Below are 7,965 nucleotides of genomic sequence, written 5' to 3'. Positions count from 1 at the left end.
GAATGCTGGCGGCCAATCTCGTTCAGCTAACAAAATGTCATAGTCAAACGTCAGTTTCTCCCAAAAGAGACCTCCCACTGCTCTATATTTGTCCCCCTCCATGTGGAGTGTTATTTCATAACTAATCAAAGAGGGGGGACTGAAGAGCTAATGTTTATAGAGGTCCTGTACCCATGCTCCTCAATTACAACTGAAAAATGTACAGGGTTATCAGTTCCTCTATTTTATTCTCACTGGCACATACGTGAAAAGTGTCACTGTATGCCTAGAGATGTCTGTCGCTAGGGGATCTTATTTCCAGATCTTTAATGCCCTCACACACCTTTTTAAGGGTGTCATGCTTCATCATAGGGCGCTCCTCGTCGGACCGGCGCTGCAATATCCAACGGGCCTAGTGGCTGCTTTGGCGGAGTTCTTTTGATCTGTGAGAAGCCGTATGTGAAGTATATTCTTATGGGCAATCAATATTATGTATATGAATAACGTAACTAAGTGATATTAAAAAAGATTTCCAGGTCTGTAGAGTGAATTTATTCAGTACTAGAACCGGGTCTCGGATAAAAACAGTGGTGCCAACAATGGGACTTAAGGTACCCAGGTGGCGATTCAAAATGAATTAGGTAAACATGTTTCGTGTCAGAAAAGCTCCAAAGTTGAGCGACACTTCTTCAGGATCTCGGGTGAGTAGTAACGAAAACCAATAGAGGACGTCACTAGGGGTCAACCTCCAAAGTTGGAAGATACCATAAATTCACAGTTAGATTCCTGTGGAGGGCATAACCCAACCTTTCCACCTGTGTTAATTGGGAAACAAAAGATGGGGGTGTGGAAAAAGCGACATAAACTAATAAACTCACAAAACAAGGTTACATTTTTCAAGAAGTATTTAGTCTATATTCATCAACTAACACTTCCAAATACATCTAGGTCATATGGTGAATGAAGCCGCCCTTTAAAGCAGTAAATATATATTAGTGTGTTCAAAAGGATTAATACCAACAAGTATCGAGACCGCTGTAAATGCCAACGGTACGAGCAGTCGTTAAGGGGCCAGAATCGGCCGTTATTAACACTACTGTACTAGGAGTGCGGGATGACTCGATAAGCGAGTATGAGCACACAATCCCCATTTAAGAACACTAACAAACTCATAAAAAGTGCTGAAGGGTAAAAGGAACTCACCGTAGAGTCAGAGGGTCAAGTATCCTCTGTTCTAGTCTCCCCCGCTCCCGGATGTCGATAGGGCTGGGAGTGCAAACCAAGAAGTAAACCATTCACCTACGGAGCATGCGCTGACGTAGCAAGAGACAACGGCCGCCATATTGTCCTTAGAGCAATGCCTGACCCCGTAACAAGAGAAGTTAATTCGGAGTTAAGACAAGATGCGCGATTTTATAAAAATAAGACAAAGCACGCACAAGATACAAAAGTAACGGTAGCCTGTGCTCAAGGGATGTGCAAAACGAAAAATTTGTATATTTTATCTGTCTATTCTTCTGCAAAAATGTATGTAGTGACTGGAACAACTCTATATGGGTATCGTGCATATGTTGTGTAGTGTAGATTAGTACATGACAGACAGGATTAGTACATGGATAATGTAAGTTCCATGTTAATGGAGACGTCAGGAAGGCCACTCCCATTGCTGTTCAATGTCCAGTCCGAATTTCGGACCACGGGATGGCATCGTTCAAACCCTTCCTCTGAGTAGACAAACGGAGGATCCATCGTCTCAAACAACTTCTGCGTTGACCAGTTTATGTTGCTCTCGATAATTGTCCAAACTAGTTCATCTGCCCCATGTGGATGGGACAGAAAATGGGTGCCCATTTTAGTTGCTGTTCTGCCACAGCGTATGTTGCTGCGGTGTTCCATAATCCTAGTTTTGACCGGACGTGTAGTCATCCCCACATACTCTAGGTTGCAGGGACACCTAATAAGGTAAATGCAGGTCTTTGTATTGCAATTTGTGTGTAATCTTTGAACACACGTTTTTCCTTCCTCGAGGTTAAGTTCCTTGGTAGTCCTTGTAAGAGGGCACACCCCACAATGTCCACAGGGATAGTGGCCCTGCACTGGTGTGGTGTTCCAAAGAGTGCCTTGGGTGATGGTTTGTAAAGGTTTTGGGCGAGTGTGGATTAAGATGACTCGCAGGTTGTTCGTTCGTTTATTGGCGAATCTTGGTAGAGGTAATGATAGGGTACCTGTAGACAGGATTTCCCAATGTTTTCGAATAATTTTTTGGATGGTATTTGTTTCTGGAGTAAATGTTGTGACACAAGTAACTACCTCCTCTGTATTCTTCTGTCGGACTTCCAAGAGTACTTCTCTGTTGTTGTTAAGTGCTCTTTTTTTGAATTGCTTAATTATGTTCAGTGGGTAGTCCCGTGCCACTAGATTACTACTTAGTGTTTCTGCTTCTTTTTTGTAATCTGCAGTTGACTCACAATTCCTGCAAAGACGCAGAAATTGGCCGAAGGGTAGATTATTTCTTAGTGCTCCAGGGTGGTGACTCCCATACAATAGTAGATTGTTACAGTCCGTCGGTTTAGTGAACGTATGTGTAGATAGTCTTCCTTCATTGAGGGTGATGGTCAGGTCCAGAAAATGTATCTCGGTGGGAGACACCGATCTAGTGAAGCGAAGGTAAGTGTCCAAGGTGTTGACCCAGGCGAAAAAATTGTCACAAGTTTGCATATCTCCCTTCCAGAAGATAAGGATGTCATCTATGCAGCGTTTCCACATCACAATGTTGTGTTTGAAGATATTAGTCTCTGTAAGATGTAGACGTTCAAATTCAGCTACATAGAGACAGGCCAGGCTCGGCGCAAATGTACTGCCCATACAAGTGCCCTGCGTTTGGTCAAACAGTTGGTCTTGAATTTGGAAGAAATTTTCACACATTGCGAGGGTAGCACATTCCATTATAAATGCTACCGGTGTCTGTGATGTCCAATGTTCTGCCAGGAGGCGCTCTTCTACTACTCTCAGGGTCTCTTCCTGTGGGATGTTTGTGTAGAGAGCTTCCACATCCATTGTCATCAGTAAATTTATCTCCTCACTGTTGGTGGTGTTAGAGATGAGGTTCAGGACATCCCTCGTGTCTTGTAGGAATGACGGGATCTTTTTTACCAGGGGTTGTAAGAAGCAATCGCAAAACTTGCTGAGTGGTTCCAGCACAGACCCTATCCCGGACACTATTGGGCGTCCTGGAGGCGGTGTTATCCCCTTGTGTATCTTCGGAAGGGTATAGAATGCCGGGATGCGTGGTTCCAAATTCAATAGGAACTCGGCTTCATTCTTAGTAATCCACCCCTGTGTCTCAGCAGAGGTAACGATTGATTGAATCCTGGTTAGAAGTCTCCCTGTTGGGTCTTTGGTGATCTGTTTATAGTATCTCTCTTGTGACAATTGACGGAGGCATTCTTGATTGTAATCACAAGTGTCCAACAGGACTATTGTGCCTCCCTTGTCTGCTGGCTTTATGGTCAGTGTGGTATCCTCAGACAATCTTTTGATCGCCAGTCTCTCCTCAGTGGGTAGGTTGTTGAAGTGAGGTTTGATGTTTATGCTGTCTACCTCTTTCAAGACTGCCTGCTCAAAGGTGAGTATCTCATGAGGGGTCATTTGATCTTGAGGCGTAAATTTGGACGGATTCCGTAACCCTGTGTCAGATTTTTCTTGATATTCTTTATCTTTAAAGAATGCCTTCAGGCGCAATTTCCTAAAAAAGTCATGTAATTCCTTATGCAGTTGGAATCGATCCAAATGTGGCGTGGGCACATAGCCCAATCCTCGGTTCAAGACTATCATTTCACTGTTGGAAAGTTGTTTTTTAGAGAGGTTGACCACTAAATTCTGTTGTTTCTTTTGCTCCGTAGTTCCATTCGTTCTTGTTGTTGCGGATCTGGTTGGTCTTGCCACTGGACCTGTTTGGGAGTCCCGTTTCGTCTTCTGCCTCTTCCCCTGCCCCGGCCTCTCCCTAAAAAAGGCTGCTAGTTCTGATTGTAATGGTACATGGGTGGGGGGGCATGATACATGGGATGCCAAGGTGGTAGTTGTCCGAAAAACGGAGTTACTGGATGCCCATACATGGGAGATGGTTGTGGTCCCCCATTCTTTTTGTAATTAGAGCGACTGTCATTGCTGGAGTTGCTACTGTTGAAATCTTGACGTGACCTATTCCCTGAGGAACCCCCATCAGAGGATTCATCTCCGCTTGGCATTTGATAATCTTCTTTGAGATACGGATACATCTTTTCCTTTTCGAATCTTTTGATGTCTTTCTGTAACTTCGAAATCTTCTGTCGCATCAAATGGTTTTTGTGATCGTCTATCTCAGTGTTAATTTCAGCCAATCTACTTTTGTAAGATGTTATATTAACTGTTGTTTTGAGATTGTTCTCAGCTGTCGTAATTTCTACAAGAAGTTTGTCAGCTAGGCGCTTGGCAGTGTTGATAATTAGAATGAGCCAGTCCCTGGTACATTTCCATACCACCAGGGACCATTCTCTTCTAAAACCGATGTCTTCTAGGAACAGTCTTGATGCATTAGTGACTAGGAGTCCAGTGGGGGCTATGTTGGCCCTTAAATATTCAGTCACCATAGCACCATGAAGTGCTATCTTGGTCTGGAGCTTCTTCTGGTTGGTGATAGAGCTCCAGTCTTCAGTAGTACTACATGATGGGTTGCTCCAATCTGAGTGTAATATAGAGGGTGCACGGAGGATTTCTGACACTATGTCATCTGAAAAGCTGAGTCCCTGATTATCCATTCCCACAAGAGGTTTGGTCAGGGTAGCTAGGAGTGAGATAAGGAGTTCGGCCAAAAGGTTACTGGTATGCGTATTGGTTCTTAAAAATTATGTGTGAGTCCCTCGGCAAGGGTGCCGTGCATGAACAACTAATCGAAGAGGGGGGACTGAAGAGCTAATGTTTATAGAGGTCCTGTACCCATGCTCCTCAATTACAACTGAAAAATGTACTGGGTTATCAGTTCCTCTATCAGGAAAGCTCCAAGGTTGAGCGACACTTCTTCAGGACCTCGGGTGAGTAGTAACGAAAACCGGTTTTTGTTACTACTCACCCGAAGTCCTGAAGAAGTGTCGCTCAACTTTGGAGCTTTCCTGACACGAAACATGTTGACCTAAGACATTTTGAATCGCCACCTGGGTACCTTAAGTCCCGTTGTTGGCACCACTGTTTTTATCCGAGACCCAGTTCTAGTACTGAATAAATTCACTTTACAGACCTGGAAATCTTTTTTAATATCACTTAGTTACGTTATTCATACACATAATATTGATTGCCCATAAGAATATACTTCACATACGGCTTCTCACAGATCAAAAGAACTCCGCCAAAGCAGCCACCAGGCCCGTTGGATATTGCAGTGCCGGTCCGACGAGGAGCACCCTATGATGAAGCATGACACCCCTAAAAAGGTGTGTGAGGGCATTAAAGATCTGGAAATAAGATCCCCTAGCGACAGACATCTCTAGGCATACAGTGACACTTTTCACGTATGTGCCAGTGAGAATAAAATAGAGGAACTGATAACCCTGTACATTTTTCGAGTGTTATTTCATATACTTTATGTGGGACACTTACTCTAGTATCGGATGTGTTTACTGTGATATAATCATTCATATCTGATATCACCAGAAATTCCATCAGGTTCTGGCGAGCTGTTGTTGCCTCTGCCGCACTGTCTAGCATTGTCAGAGCCCATTTCCCCTTCAGTAGTCGAGTCCTCAGAAATCTGGGCATGTCTGATGTTTAGAACTGCAAACTTCTTCTTTTTGAAATGTGGCTTTTGCTTTGGTTTCTCTTCTTTTTAGACATATAATCTTGAGCGTGCTGCTTGTCTCTGGACTTTGTATGCTCTTCTTGCCTGTCTGACTGTCCTTCCCTCTCTGAGTTTTTCAATGAACCCTGAAAGGAACGACGGAACGTGCATCAGTATTCTGATACCTGTCAGGTTTCCTCATATTATCCCTATTCCTAAGATTATACCTCTTTTTGGAGGGCTCCTGTAGAGGAGATCTCTCTGTGGATTGAGGTCTATTCTCTTTAAATTTTTGCTGTTGTTTATTGTTCCACTTCTTTTTTGATGCAGCAGGTGTCTGCTTTGAAGTGTCATTTTCAAGACTTCCCATCAGTTGTGGTTTTAAAGCTTTCCCACTCAAACTGTCTCTGCCTAATTCTGCATATGCAGTTTCAATTATTGTTGGTGGTTTGTATTCCTGTTCTAAATGACTGAACTCCCTTAGGTGCTGGCGGATAGCCACTGACGCTGCTTCCCCTTTAATATTAGCTAAAATTATGGCTGATACCGGGGATAGTTACCTTGTAACTTCATCCCTACTTTCAGAGCAGGCTCTGCTCTGTACTCATTTTGTATTTGTCTCAATACATCTGGTATCACTGCTAATTACGGAATACCATGTGTCCTGGTATAAATGGTAGCAAAGACTGTACCCCAAGTGGTACAATCCTCTATTTGCGGTGTTATCCCCATGGGCAAGCAGATTGTTAGCATTCTGTGTTTTTCATACGGGGTAGTATTCGGGAATACTTCCTCAAGCTGTGTTATTTTCTGAGCTACCCAGAATGGCATTTGTTCACGTTTTGTGGGCATTTTGCCCGTCGCTGCGTGTAATGTTTGTGATGTGATTTTAGCTGCTGTACCCTGAGCTTGAGTTCCTTTTGTTGCAAATATTGCTGGTTGGACTGTAGTGTCCTCATGACGAATTGTGTCAAGTATCTGTATATTTTCATCACTTCTTTGTGTTGTGTAAGTAAGTCTCCTACTGGCATTGTTTCAATGTCAGGATGTGGTGTGTAGGCTGCTATTATTGGCCATGTTGCCCCTTCTCTTCCGAGCGGACTGAGTCTCACTCTTCTTCTTATGTGGGGTAGGGTGCCTTTAAACCAGTATAAGTGTTCCTGGTATGTGAGCGGATCCTCAATGTCCTCAAATGGACAATATTCCGCTGGTGCATCTCCTTCTGTGTAGGCCTGGGCGAAAATTTCGTTCCGTTCGCGGAAATTGCGCTAATTTGACATTTTCGCGTTCCGCGGAGAGCGCGAAAATGTCCAAATTTCCGCATTCCGCAGCTTGGCGATAATTTGTTTCTTGCTCGCGCTGTAAAATAATACATTCTCTTTCGGTCGCCTTACCTGAATCCCTGCGTTCGCCGACAAGTTTTCTTGATCCGGTCACGTTCTCCATGGGATGTTGCATTGTTTTTAGCCATTTGCGCTGTCGACCGACAGTTCGCGCCCGCAGTGACGTGATGCATCGCGCGATCACGTCTTTCTTCTCGCGATCATGCACCGCGAGACAACTGAAAACAAGATGGCCGCGCCCGCGAGCAACCACATGGGTAAGTTGGCGAGCCGCAACCATGCAGAAAATCTCGCGAACATGCGGGAAAAAAACTTCCACATCTTCGCGATATTTCCGCGTGTTAGCGATAATTTTTAACATTTTCGCGATAATTTGCGAAAGTGGATTTCGCAAATTCCGCCCACCCCTACTTCTGTGTAGGAGTGAAATGTTTTTGTTCTTGGATTTGCTGCTGGGAATGTAACCCATGAATAAAATACCTCTGTTCTGTATGATTGGTGTGCCTCAATCACGAAAGCTACTATGCCACCCCTAGCTATTAGTCCATGTGCTAGGAAACTCAGGGTGACTGTATGTTTAAAGTTTGTGCAATCTGTATTGCGTTTGCATCTTCTTCATCTTCTGAGAAGGGAAATGCTTGCTGTAAAGGATCTAGTTTTTCATTAGTCATTGTGTATAAAACAAAATGTAACTTCTCAAGGAAACTAAGATAAGGTGTGTATGTATAACTTAAGAACAATATGCTCTTCAAGCTTGATTAACCAACAGCCAATAAATAGGATTTTTTGCCTACTCAGCTGTGGCGGAGGTTGTGCCTACCCACTCCAGACTTC

The sequence above is a fragment of the Triturus cristatus genome, chromosome 4_1, assembly GCF_964204655.1.
Source record: "Triturus cristatus chromosome 4_1, aTriCri1.1, whole genome shotgun sequence".
NCBI classification, from domain to species: Eukaryota; Metazoa; Chordata; class Amphibia; order Caudata; family Salamandridae; genus Triturus; species Triturus cristatus.
Note: the sequence above shows the minus strand (reverse complement) of the source record.